Here is an 11557-nt window from a genome sequence, read left to right on the forward strand (position 1 = left end):
ATATGTTTAGATATAGTTAGTATTTTCTACACAGGTTTGCCTGATTTCAGACTCATGCTTATTCACCATAAACCTTTCAGATATGCACTGCTTCTTAGTTATCCTGTGACTGGAAATTATCTGTTAGCTGAAGATTATTTTATAAAATGAAGTACACTTTTAAAGGCTCAGCACCATATCTTAATCTTCAGAGAATAACACAGGAGGCTTGATAGAAATGAAGATATGTGAATATAGAAGGACCCAAGAAGTTACATTTTAATAAAGATCTACCCTCAAGTAATACTTACTGCATTTAAAAAATGTGCATCTCCTTTATTTTGTATATTTTAATTTCAGAACAAAGCAACCCCTCCCCCCCATACACAACATTCAAACCTTCTGTTCTATGAGGGAGAGGCTATTCCTGCAATAAGACATCAAGGACAGGATAGAAGAAAAACACTAGGCAGAGAGCCAGGTGGGTCAGGGTCAGGCAAGGCTTCTGGGAAAGCCATGGGAAAATTATTTTCCAAGTGGTCTTCCTGTTTGTTGGTGATGCTCTTATGGAATTCACCATATTCATTTTGAATGAAGTCATCAGGATTTCCGGTCCAAATGTGCTTGGTTTTATCCATTTCTTCCTGATCAATGTATTACTTCTTAATACTCTTGGTTTTCTCTTTCATATATATTTTTTCTTTTCCACCTTCCTCATCTGCTCCCATATTTTCAATACTAGGCTTCCCCTAATTCTTGTCTTTCTGCCCCTTCCCATCTTTCTCTTCAACTGCCTTATCAACACTGGTCTCCTCTCTTTCCTTCTCCAAATAAAGAATGATGGGATAGCCTATGAACTATGAGTGCTGCTTCACCACTCCCTTGACCCTCATATCATCTAGGAATTCTGCCTGGTATTATTTGACATGATGGATAATTTTTGTACCCTGGCCGATAGGCTCACTGTGGTCTGCATTCACAACCACTTTCTGTGTCACCAGATAGGTAGAGGAGAATGCAACCCAAATCATGGACATGTCTGCACCATCCTGGAGATTCTCCATGAACATTTTTGTGCCACGCTTGGAAATGGTTCCTAAGTTATTTATGCGATCAGCCTTGGTCATGCCAATGCCAATGTCCACCAAAGTCAGCATGTGCTCCTGAGGGCTGTGGATATTGTCAATGTCCAGATCTCTACCACTGCCCAACTTGAAAGTATCTGTCATGCTGTCATAGCGAATCTTGATTGAGGCACTGGAAAGATTAGAGATAAACCCCTAGAGGAAAAATTCCTTGTTCAAATAGAAAGTATTGATGACGAGGAACACAAGTTGAGATGTTTCTGCTTGAAAGGATGATTTCTCCTAGAATGGCAAAGAAAATCTCTATCTTTTCTTCATGGGGGCTCTTGCTCAGGCATATTGAAGGAAAAATGCCAAAGAAGTACAGAACAGGGTGAGTTAGGACTATGTTTGACTCACATGAAGCACTTGGCTGCACTTTCAAGAACCTAACACTATTCTTCTATGAAATTTTTGACTTGTCCTCCTTTTGCTATTTATAATGGCTGAAAGTACTTCTGAGTTGGATTATCAGCTGGTGTAGCTATTCCCGACTTCTCCTCCATTGTCACCTCTGGCACCAGCAGATACAGTTGTCTTCTATTTTTAAGCCACTTGATTGTTGTTCTTCTTGGGAACACCTGTGGAAAGACAGACCTTCTCCTCTGCTACAGGGACTGCCTGGCTGTCTTCCTAGTCCATAAAATATCAACAAAATCAAGCAGTTCCAGTTTTCCTTTCATAAAAGTATAGAAATGTAATGAGCAGCTTGTTGTGAGAATATATATTATGAAAATAATTAATGTTGTTGCTTTGGGACTATTCAACCTCATTAAAGACTTGGTTTTTTTCCCCAAAGACTTGGTTTTCTTTCCCTGCCTGCTATCACCTTTTAAGGGGGGGTGGGGTGGGGAAGGACTCAATCTTCTTAAGGGGGCTGGTCACTGGAAGGTTGATTATGCTCCAACACATTTTGTACTTGATGCATTTTTTTTTTCTTTTTTGCAGGGAGAGGGCTCCAGTGTGGGCGGTGGACCTGAGAGGACTGGGAAGTGAGTATGATCAGGGTGTATCATGAAAAATTCTCAAATAATCAATACAAATTTTATGCTGTGAAAAAACTGTTCCCTTACTGGATGGACTATTGCCAAGAAATGTTTCATGCCTTGGTGCTTAGTTGCTGCACCTTTAAAAAAAATGTTTTTATGGTGAAGCTAGATGAATACTTGCCAATAAACAATATAGGATTTTAGTAACTGGAGCTTGGAACTTGCATGATCTTCTCCTCAGCTGCCTTATGAGAGAGGAGATATTAATTAATTAATATCACATGATATTAATATAGTTCTCGGCCTTTGAAACAGAATTGATTATTCACCCTTATAGATTATTTACTATGTTCCAGAGACTGCATTAAGTACTTTGTGTGTTAATCACCTTGTTTGATTTTTCTAACAGACTTTGTTGATCTTTTCATGGTTTCCATTTTATAGATAATGAAAGGGAGGTTGGAATTCAGGGAAATTAAGTAATATTCTGAAGTGCAAATTGCCACAAAGTCATAGAGGCTGGGGGTATGAACCAGCATGATGACACAAATTTCCTCTTTGTTTTCAACCTGTATGCTATAAACCTTATTGAAACAAGTGGGCAGTGTCTTTGGGGTAATATCTCAGCATTTGGATGGAGATTAAGAATTTACAAATGTAGTTGAAAGAAAAAGAGACTTAACCCTGTCAGAGTCTCTTAAAACGTATTTTTTTTTCTAGCAGATGTCTGTTTTCTTTCATTTTATATTAATAAACCTTTTCTAAATGTTTGTTTACTTGGTAACCAGTTAATGATAATGCTTTCCACCTGTAGTCCTCAAAAAAGGATTAAAAGTTAAAGTGCAATTACGATTAATGGGTATGAAAATGAAAATTGTCAAATTAACCCAGAGTATTACAGTGCAGAATGTAATGTGGCAACTGTTTCAGCATAAAAATAAAAATGGATAATTAGTTACCATGTCTCCACACTGAGGAGCCTATGGCCTCACAGCCACTTTTTCCTCATCTCTATATGGACAGTATCTCTGGGGGCAGTGAAAAAACTACAGCTTGAAATGGCCCTGGATCTTATCAGTTCCCTTTCCTTTCTTTTTTGCTTCACACTCACTAAATTCATGCAGGAGAGTCCCATTTCTTCAGGCATTTATTCCTTTTTAATTTTTAGAAATTTAAAAATGTTTTAATTGAACAAAAGTAAAAGCACCTTATATCAGGATTTGTCAATACCATTTTCAGTATTTCAAATAAACTATAATATTATCATATATAGTAGAAAGGAAGAAAGTTTGTTTATTGTCTCATAAAATTTTATTTATTTATTTTAGTTATTTTACAAAATAACAAGTTTTCTTGTGGCATTTTCATAACGCTCATGTTTGGTTGGCTCTCTGCACCTCCCCATTTCTCTACTCCCTTCTCCATCCCTGGTGTGCACTTCTGTGTGGAGGCCCACAAAGATTTCCTAGTGAGAGCTGAACTTGCTTTACCCAGCAGGGCTGCATTAGAGGATGGCTTGATCACATGTGTGGTTATCAGCTGATTGGAAAAGTCTACATTTGGCAGTTCTGGGGAAAGTCTTTTGCTCCACCCCTTGGCATTCCTATAAAAAGCCTTTAGAAGAGACAGAAGGGGCTGGTGGATATTGATCCAGGTCCTCCCAAGGCTATCCTGTGTTTTTATCTGTTTCTCTCCCCTCTATCTTTCTATCTAAATATTTCTCCCTCCTCCCTCCTCAAGGGTATACTGGGGGAAAAGTGGGAGCAGGCCTCCCACAGAGAAATGGGTAGGCCTCCCACACCTTTGTCTCCAATATTTCCCTTTATACTTTCATATATCATGTGTTCTATTGCTCTTACACCTACCCTTACAGACTCTTCTTTCCTTGTCATTTTTTCTTACTATTTTTGTTCTTATTATTAACTCTCCTTTTGCATTTAAAATGTATTTTTTACTCATGTTTAAAAATTGAATTGTAAAAATAAGGCAAAGGGTGATGTTTCAGTATTGTGAGAGTGACACTGTTTACAGTAGTTTGATAGGAGAATCTCAGTTGAGAAACTGACTAGATCAGATTGGCCTGTGCACATGTCTGTGGGGAACTGTCTTGCTTATTAATTGATGCAGAAAGAGCCAGCCTGCTGTGGGCATCATCACCCTTAGGTGGTCCTAGGCTGTTGTTTGAATCTTAGATGGTCTTTTAATAAAAAAAATCCAGAGCCAGATATCAGGGTGAAAGCTGAAAGTTTAGAGAAGCAGAACAGCCAGCCACTAGTTCTTACCTCTATGAAATCCTCAGTCTAAAGAGAGTGAGTTCCTGTTCCTTCATGACATATACCTTTCTCTGCCCAGACATAACTTCCCAGGATTAAAGGCATGTGCTTCCCAGTATTGGGATTAAAGGTGTGTGCCACCACTGCTTGGCTCTGTTTCCAGTGTGGCCTTGAACTCACAGAGATCCATCTGGATCTCTGCCTCCCAAGTGATAGGATTAAGGGTGTGTGCCACCACTGCCTGACCTCTATATCTAATCTAGTGAGTGGCTCTGTCTTCTGATCCTCAGGTAAGTTTATTAGGGTACAAAATATATCACCACACTAGGCTCTATAAGAAAGTAAGCTAAACCTGGGCCTGTGAGTGAACTGGCAATCAGTGTTCCTCTACGGTTTGTGCTTCAAGGTTTTTGAGTTCCTGCCCTGAATTTCCTCAATGATAGACTATGACCTGAAAGTGTAAGCCAAGTAATACTTTCTCAAGTTGCTTTTGGTCATGGTTTCTTATCACTTACTCTAGTAAGGATTGACTGTTAAGATTCCTATGTATCATTTTTAGAAACTTTCTATGAACATATAATATTTATGCACACATATATACTAATACCTTGATTTTAAAGTTTTAATACTGTCATAATCTTTATCAATCTGATAAATGGAAATGGTATCTTATTGTTTTATTTTGTATTTAAGTGTAAGTGAGTTTGAATATGCATGCGTGTTTATTGGAGATTTCAGTTTCTTAGTCTGCCTTCTACTCATTTACTATTTACTTCATTTTCTCACTGAATTTTAATAGCTCTTTAAATATGAAAGAATTTATTTTTCTCTTAAATGTAAAATAAATATTTTTACTCTGTCATTTGTCTTCTGCATTTTAGTAGTATTTTTTGCCATATAAAGGGTTTAAATTTTTATGTAGCCAAATTTATCAAATATTTATTCATAGATTCTGAGTTTTATATTCCCATTTTAACAGCCTCTTCCACTCCAGTATAATTTTTAAAATTTACTCATATTTTCATTTGGTCCTTCTTTTAAAACAAATTTTAAGTTTTCATTTAAAAAGAAATATTGAAGGACTTCATATGAACTAGATGCTGTGAGTGTTCACTAGAAAGGTTGAATATGTGTTAAGTAAATTATAAGAAACAGCCTATTAAATGTATGATATAACTCTTAAAGGCCCAAAAGATGTTTATATATTTGAGAAACAAAGGGAGAATTGGAAGTTGGAGCACACTTATATGATTTAGATACTCTAGATATAGGTAGAATCTGTGATATCTAGTAAATATTTACTCCATAAAGCATGGTGATTGCTGGGTTCTATTTCACTTTGGGCAACTCTTCACTGAGTGATTGGGGTTATAGCAAGTGTCTGAAGGAGGCAGATTCTGAACTTGTGTGTGGTAATGGCTGCTGAAGTGTCTATTCTAGCTCCAAAGGGCAACAGGGTTAATGACACCCCGATTCTCTCATTCCTGCTGGTGTATGGTACCTATCTCTAGTGACTTTGTACTTTGGTCTCACCACTGAAGAGATACGAGAAGTCTGGAATTCTCTTCCATGATTAGCTACTTACTCTGTATAGCCCCTGGAGCCCGTCTAAAAATGTTCTTGTAATCAGAAAGCATTGAATTTGCCATCTTAAGAATCTAAATTATATCATACAGTTTGAGTAAATGTGCATACATTTTCTATACATATAGTATAATAAGAAGTAGTTTCCATGTATCTTTCAGAAGGATATTGAATTATGCAGTTGATTACAGAGACATCATTAACAATTTGAGATTGTTGAATGGATATTTCTGGGGTAAGCATAGTTTTATCATTGTTTTTATGTTAGAAAACTCCAGTTTTTACATCAGTAATTCATTTATAAAAATTTAAAATTTAAAATATAAATCACCTATGTGTTTGTCCTATTTTAATGATACTTAACAAAAGTATACTAAGTAGATACACCTAAATATTATGGTGATTAAATACAGGATAGCCTGGGAGTGTATAGAAATTTCAAGCCAGCCTGGGTTACATAGCAAGATCCTATTCTCAAATTAAAACAACAGCACAATATAATTTGATAGAACACAGTGTGGTTTTTTGAATGAGAAATGTCCCCCATAGGCTCATGTATTTGAATACTTGGTCCAGGGAGGTGGCACTGTTTGGGAGGAGGTTATGGAACTTTTAAGAGATAGGGCCTTGCTGGAGGAAGTATGTCATGGGAGCAGGCTTTGACAGTTTATAGCCATGCCTAACTTTCACTTTGCATTGTCTGCTTGTTATGTCTGAATGGACATGTGTTAGCTTTCTGCTCTGGTCATCTGATGTCATGCCTCCTCTGCCATTGAAGACTATTGCTCTGAAACTATAAGCCCAAATAAACTCTTACTTCTTTAAGTTACCTTGATCATGATACTTTATCATAGTGATGATAGAGAATTGATACACCTACTAATGATTCATAGGCTCTGTGATTTAAGAAGTTCATGTTTTATTCTAAATCTAAAAGAAACTTCTTCAGAAAAGCATTAGGTATCTATCTCTGTAGGTTGTTCACTGAAATATTGTTTTACCTCAAAATAGCAGAACTATTCCAAATGCACTTGTAAAGAAAAGAATAATCAAATCAATCCTGATATAGTTCCGTAATGCTGTAGTGTGGTCACTGTACTAGAATTAGAAAATATAATGCCGAGTGAGGTAACCCAGATTCAGAAAGACAAATATGTTATGTACTCACTCATAAATGGATACTAAATGTAAAGTAAAGGATAACCAGACTACAACCCACAGCTCCAGAGAAGCTAGCTACTAAGGAGTACCCAAAGAGGGACTCATTGATTGCCCTGGGAAGGGGAAATAGATGAGATATCCATGAGTAAATTGGGGGTGAGGGCTGGACAAGTGAGGGTAGGGAATGGGGGAATGAGAACATAAGGGAATGGGATGGTCGAGCTGGAACAGGGATGGAGTGGGAGAGCAATGAAAGAGATACCATGATAGAGGGAGACATCATGGGGATAAGGAGAAACCTGGTGCTAGTGAAGTTCCCAGGAAATCCCCAAGGATGAACACAGCTTAGACTACTAGCAATAGTGGAGAGGGTGCCAAACTAGCTTACTCCAGTAATCAGATTGGTGAATACCCTAACTGTCATCATAGAGTCTTTCTCCAGTAACTGGTGGAAGCAAATGTAGAGATCCACAGTCAAACACCAGACTGAGCTCCAGGAGTCCTGTTGAAGACAGAGAAGAGGGATTCTATGAGCAAGGGCATCAAGATCATGGTGGGGAAACCAGCAGAGACAACCAAATCAATCTAGTGGGAACTCATGAAATTTAGATCAACCGCTGTGGAGCCTGCATGGGACTGGACTAGACTTTCTGCATAATGAGACAGTTGTGTAACTTGATCTGTTTAAGGGGACCCCTGGCAGTAGGATCAGAATCCACCCCTGGTGCATGAGCAGGAATTATGGAGCCCACTACCTATGATGGGACACCTTGTATAGCCTTGGGGCAGAGGGAGGAGCTTGGATCTGCCTCTACCAATTGTACCTCTGCATGGGAGATCTTACCTTGTAGGAGGGAATGGGAGATGGGTTGGGAGGAGAGGCTGGAGGGGCAGGAGAAGGGAAGAGGGGGATCTTTGATTGGTATGTTAAGTGAATAAAAATTTTTCTTAATAAGAAAAATTGAAATTGAAATGTCACTAGAAATAAATATGGAAAAAACAAATATTTAAAATATAAATAACAAAGCAGATGTTAAGGTAGTATATAGAATATAATGTCATCTATATCAAAATAAAAGCATCAGGAATACTAAATATCCTTTTTGGATTATACTGCATACCTATGTAGTGAATTTTTAAAACAATACATGGTCGTATTAAAGTCTAAAATAAAGACTAGATAGCTCGGGGTTAAGAGAATTGGAAGAAGTTTGGCAAGGGGATTCAGGAACTATATATAGGAATTGTTGACTTATGCATATAGTATACATATATGTGTATATATATATATATATATATATATATATATATAGTTTGTCTTTACATATACTGTTATGTGTCACTGAAACATTTAATAATTGAAAGACAACAAACAACTAAAACCACTAAATACATATCTGTAATCATACCAACTAGAGACAAATTTGTTCTCATTAAATTTTTGTGAACATCATCCAGTATTTGTATATCTGTTTATGTAAAATGTGTCTCTTTGGGCCAAGAATAAGGTGTTGGCAGGATTGTGTTCCCATGGTAATGATTTAGGGAAGAATCAAATTATAACCTTTTTTAACCTCTTAAATTCAAGAAGATGAATTTTTCTTGATTTATGACCTCCTTTCTCCAACTAGAAACCTGGAATAATGCATTTATCTGGCTATTCTTTTGTAGTTGTTTTTATTTTTCTTTGGTCTTCCACCTTCAGAGACTCCCATGATAATATTAACTTCCACCTAGAAAACCTGGAATAATCTCCACATGTTGAATTATTTAGCTTAAATCACATCTGCTAAATTATTCTTATCACATTAGGTAATATATTCTTTTTTGTTGTTGTTGTTTTTTCGAGACAAGGTTTCTCTGTGTAGCTTTGTGCCTTTCCTGAAACTCACTCTGTAGCCCAGGCTGGCCTCAAACTCACAGATATCCACCTACCTCTGCCTCCTAGTGCTGGGATTAAAGGCATGCGCCACCACTGCCCGGCTTAGGTAATATATTCTTAAGTTTCAGAGTTTAGAGAAATTTTTACCAGGGATCATTATTCTGCCTAACACTATGCACATCCACATCCATATACCTACACACACCAGCTTACAATGGGATAACATTCCAATAGTAGGCACCATAAATGGAAAATATCACAAACAATATATATATATACATACACACACATACCCATTTTTACAGATAAAACAATCAATCAGATGAACAGAAAGGTGAATTGCCTTTTACAACATTATACAATTAAAAGCAATAACAGTAGCATCCAAACTGGGTACCATCTAACACATAATCTCATGCTCTTAACCTACTATGAGATGCTGCTTTTTTTTGCCTTTATTTAAGATGTGTCTGTGTCAGGCACTATGTACTTGTGAACAGGGATAGCCACGTAGATAGAATTTCTTCTGACCAAAATTGACTTAGACTGTTAGTACCTGAAGTACAGTCATTTAGGTCCAGTCATTCACTGCAGTGGAAAGAAAATATGGCAATAAAGGAAATTTCTCAAGGAAAGCAGGAGAAATACTGAAAAATGTAGAATTCTAATGTCTGTTCAGGAGATTTTAAATCTTAACCCTGACCAGGTTACCTCCTTTCTGATATCTTAGAAGGAATGTTATCAGCTGAAATACTCTTTGAAAATACAAACAGAGAAGTAATATACTAATGTTGCATTTATCAGAAATTTTATCATCTTGGTATAGCATCAGATTACTCAATAATTATAGTAGTTAGGGGGAGAATCAACAAGCAGCATAAAGTTATTCAGGAACTGGCCTTATATGTAAGGTTATGAACGACTGATGTTTAAGCCAGCTTTTAATTACTCAGGAATAACCATCCAGATTTTGACTAGCCAGACCACACCTCCCTTCTGCTGTGTGCCTTCTGGGTATTTTTCTGGTACTTTGATAGCTGCTTGATGTATGGTAAAAGCGTTGGTGAAAGAGAAGATTATAATGGTTGGCTCAATACAGGTCTTGTTGCCATCTGTGGATGTATTCTTTCTCCATTAGTTTGGCTAGTGAAGAAAGGGCCATTTGGTGCTTTGCCGAGGAGACACATGCTATGAGGGTAATTTAAGGATTCTCTTTGCCAATAATCCTCTTCATAGCACAGAACTGGGGATTTTTACTAGGCTTTCAGATCTAGGTGCAGTTTTCTATATTCTCAAGTTGTGTTGGCTTTGAGCAACATAATTATTTGATGTTACCAAACAAGGAAACTGCTCTCTCCCAGAGGAATCTGGGATAACCGCTTCTAACTTAGTTGAAGCTCTTCAAACAGAGTCCAACTGTTTGCTGCCCAACTTTGAAATGATTCTAAGTGATAACTGGTTAGTCAAGTGCCCTTTTCTGGCAGAGTAGATATTCTAATGAAGTCTACTGACATGCTTCTTTTATGAGTACACTGAGATTACTAGGAAAGTAGATACTGCATCACCAGCGAGCAAGGATGGCTCCTTTTTCAGAAAAATTTCTTTTGGAAATATCATGAGAGAGGGTGAGACATTGATGATCCCACGTTGCGGATTCACTGCATCTTTTGATTTCTTACAAGGTGCTTAGGAAGGACTGAGCTTCCAACTGTAGCATTTAAGTTGTACCCATAGATATGGTTCTTGAGCAACCAGCAGGGGCTGTTTGTATTTTGCTATAGGTTGCCTTACCAATAGTGGAGTGAGTTGTTTGAGAGGGTTCCTGGGGAGGGGTAGAAATAAATGCTTTCTGCTCTTGAGATCATTGAATCTTCAGTGGAAAGTTTTTGCCTGCTACATGCTCTTTGTAATATAATAATGCAGTTGAATTGTTTACATACTTTTTATTCAGTGCTGTGACAGTTGTCTTTCTTAATCAGTGGTTTTACATAATTAAAACACATTATAAACCTAAAATTAGAGACAAATTCAGACATCCTTGGCTTCTCCTTGGAGAACATCTGGTTATCCTTAAACAATCACCTGACCTCTTCTCAAGTCAGGCAGAAATCATCAACTTCATCAACTTGGACTCTCTTTTTGTCTGCAGAGAGATTACCAAAGCCTCTTTCTGGTGAGCAATGCCTGGGATTAAATTAACTACCCAGATACTCTTCTTCATGGCTAAAAAGGTCAAACATGCTGGCTTACCTGAAGATAGGTGCAGTTCATATCTTCTATCTTAGCATAATTACTAGAAGCTGCCATTTCTCTACCCCAAATGTACAAATCTGAATTCCACCTTCTATTTCTATACTCTTACAGTGGCTAAGCAGTCGAACTTTGAACATCATGCACTCTGTTGTTGTGTGGGGACTACCTTATCATAGGTTCTGGTGATCTTTTCCTTGTCTGTGTAATAGGGAGATGAAAAGAATTAGGATACAATTAGTTGAACGGAAACTTACAACTCACTGAATATTCCAATGCTATCCAATGTCTTAAAAGAGAGTAATTAATAAAAGC

At 37.3% G+C, this 11557-nt stretch overlaps 1 pseudogene; it reads right to left on the reverse strand.

The window, feature by feature from the left end:
* Positions 1-419: 419 nt before the first annotated feature.
* Positions 420-11299, reverse strand: LOC121825601 (heat shock protein HSP 90-beta pseudogene; annotated as a pseudogene).
* Positions 11300-11557: the final 258 nt, after the last annotated feature.

The sequence above is a fragment of the Peromyscus maniculatus genome, chromosome X, assembly GCF_049852395.1.
Source record: "Peromyscus maniculatus bairdii isolate BWxNUB_F1_BW_parent chromosome X, HU_Pman_BW_mat_3.1, whole genome shotgun sequence".
In the NCBI taxonomy this organism is placed as follows: domain Eukaryota; kingdom Metazoa; phylum Chordata; class Mammalia; order Rodentia; family Cricetidae; genus Peromyscus; species Peromyscus maniculatus.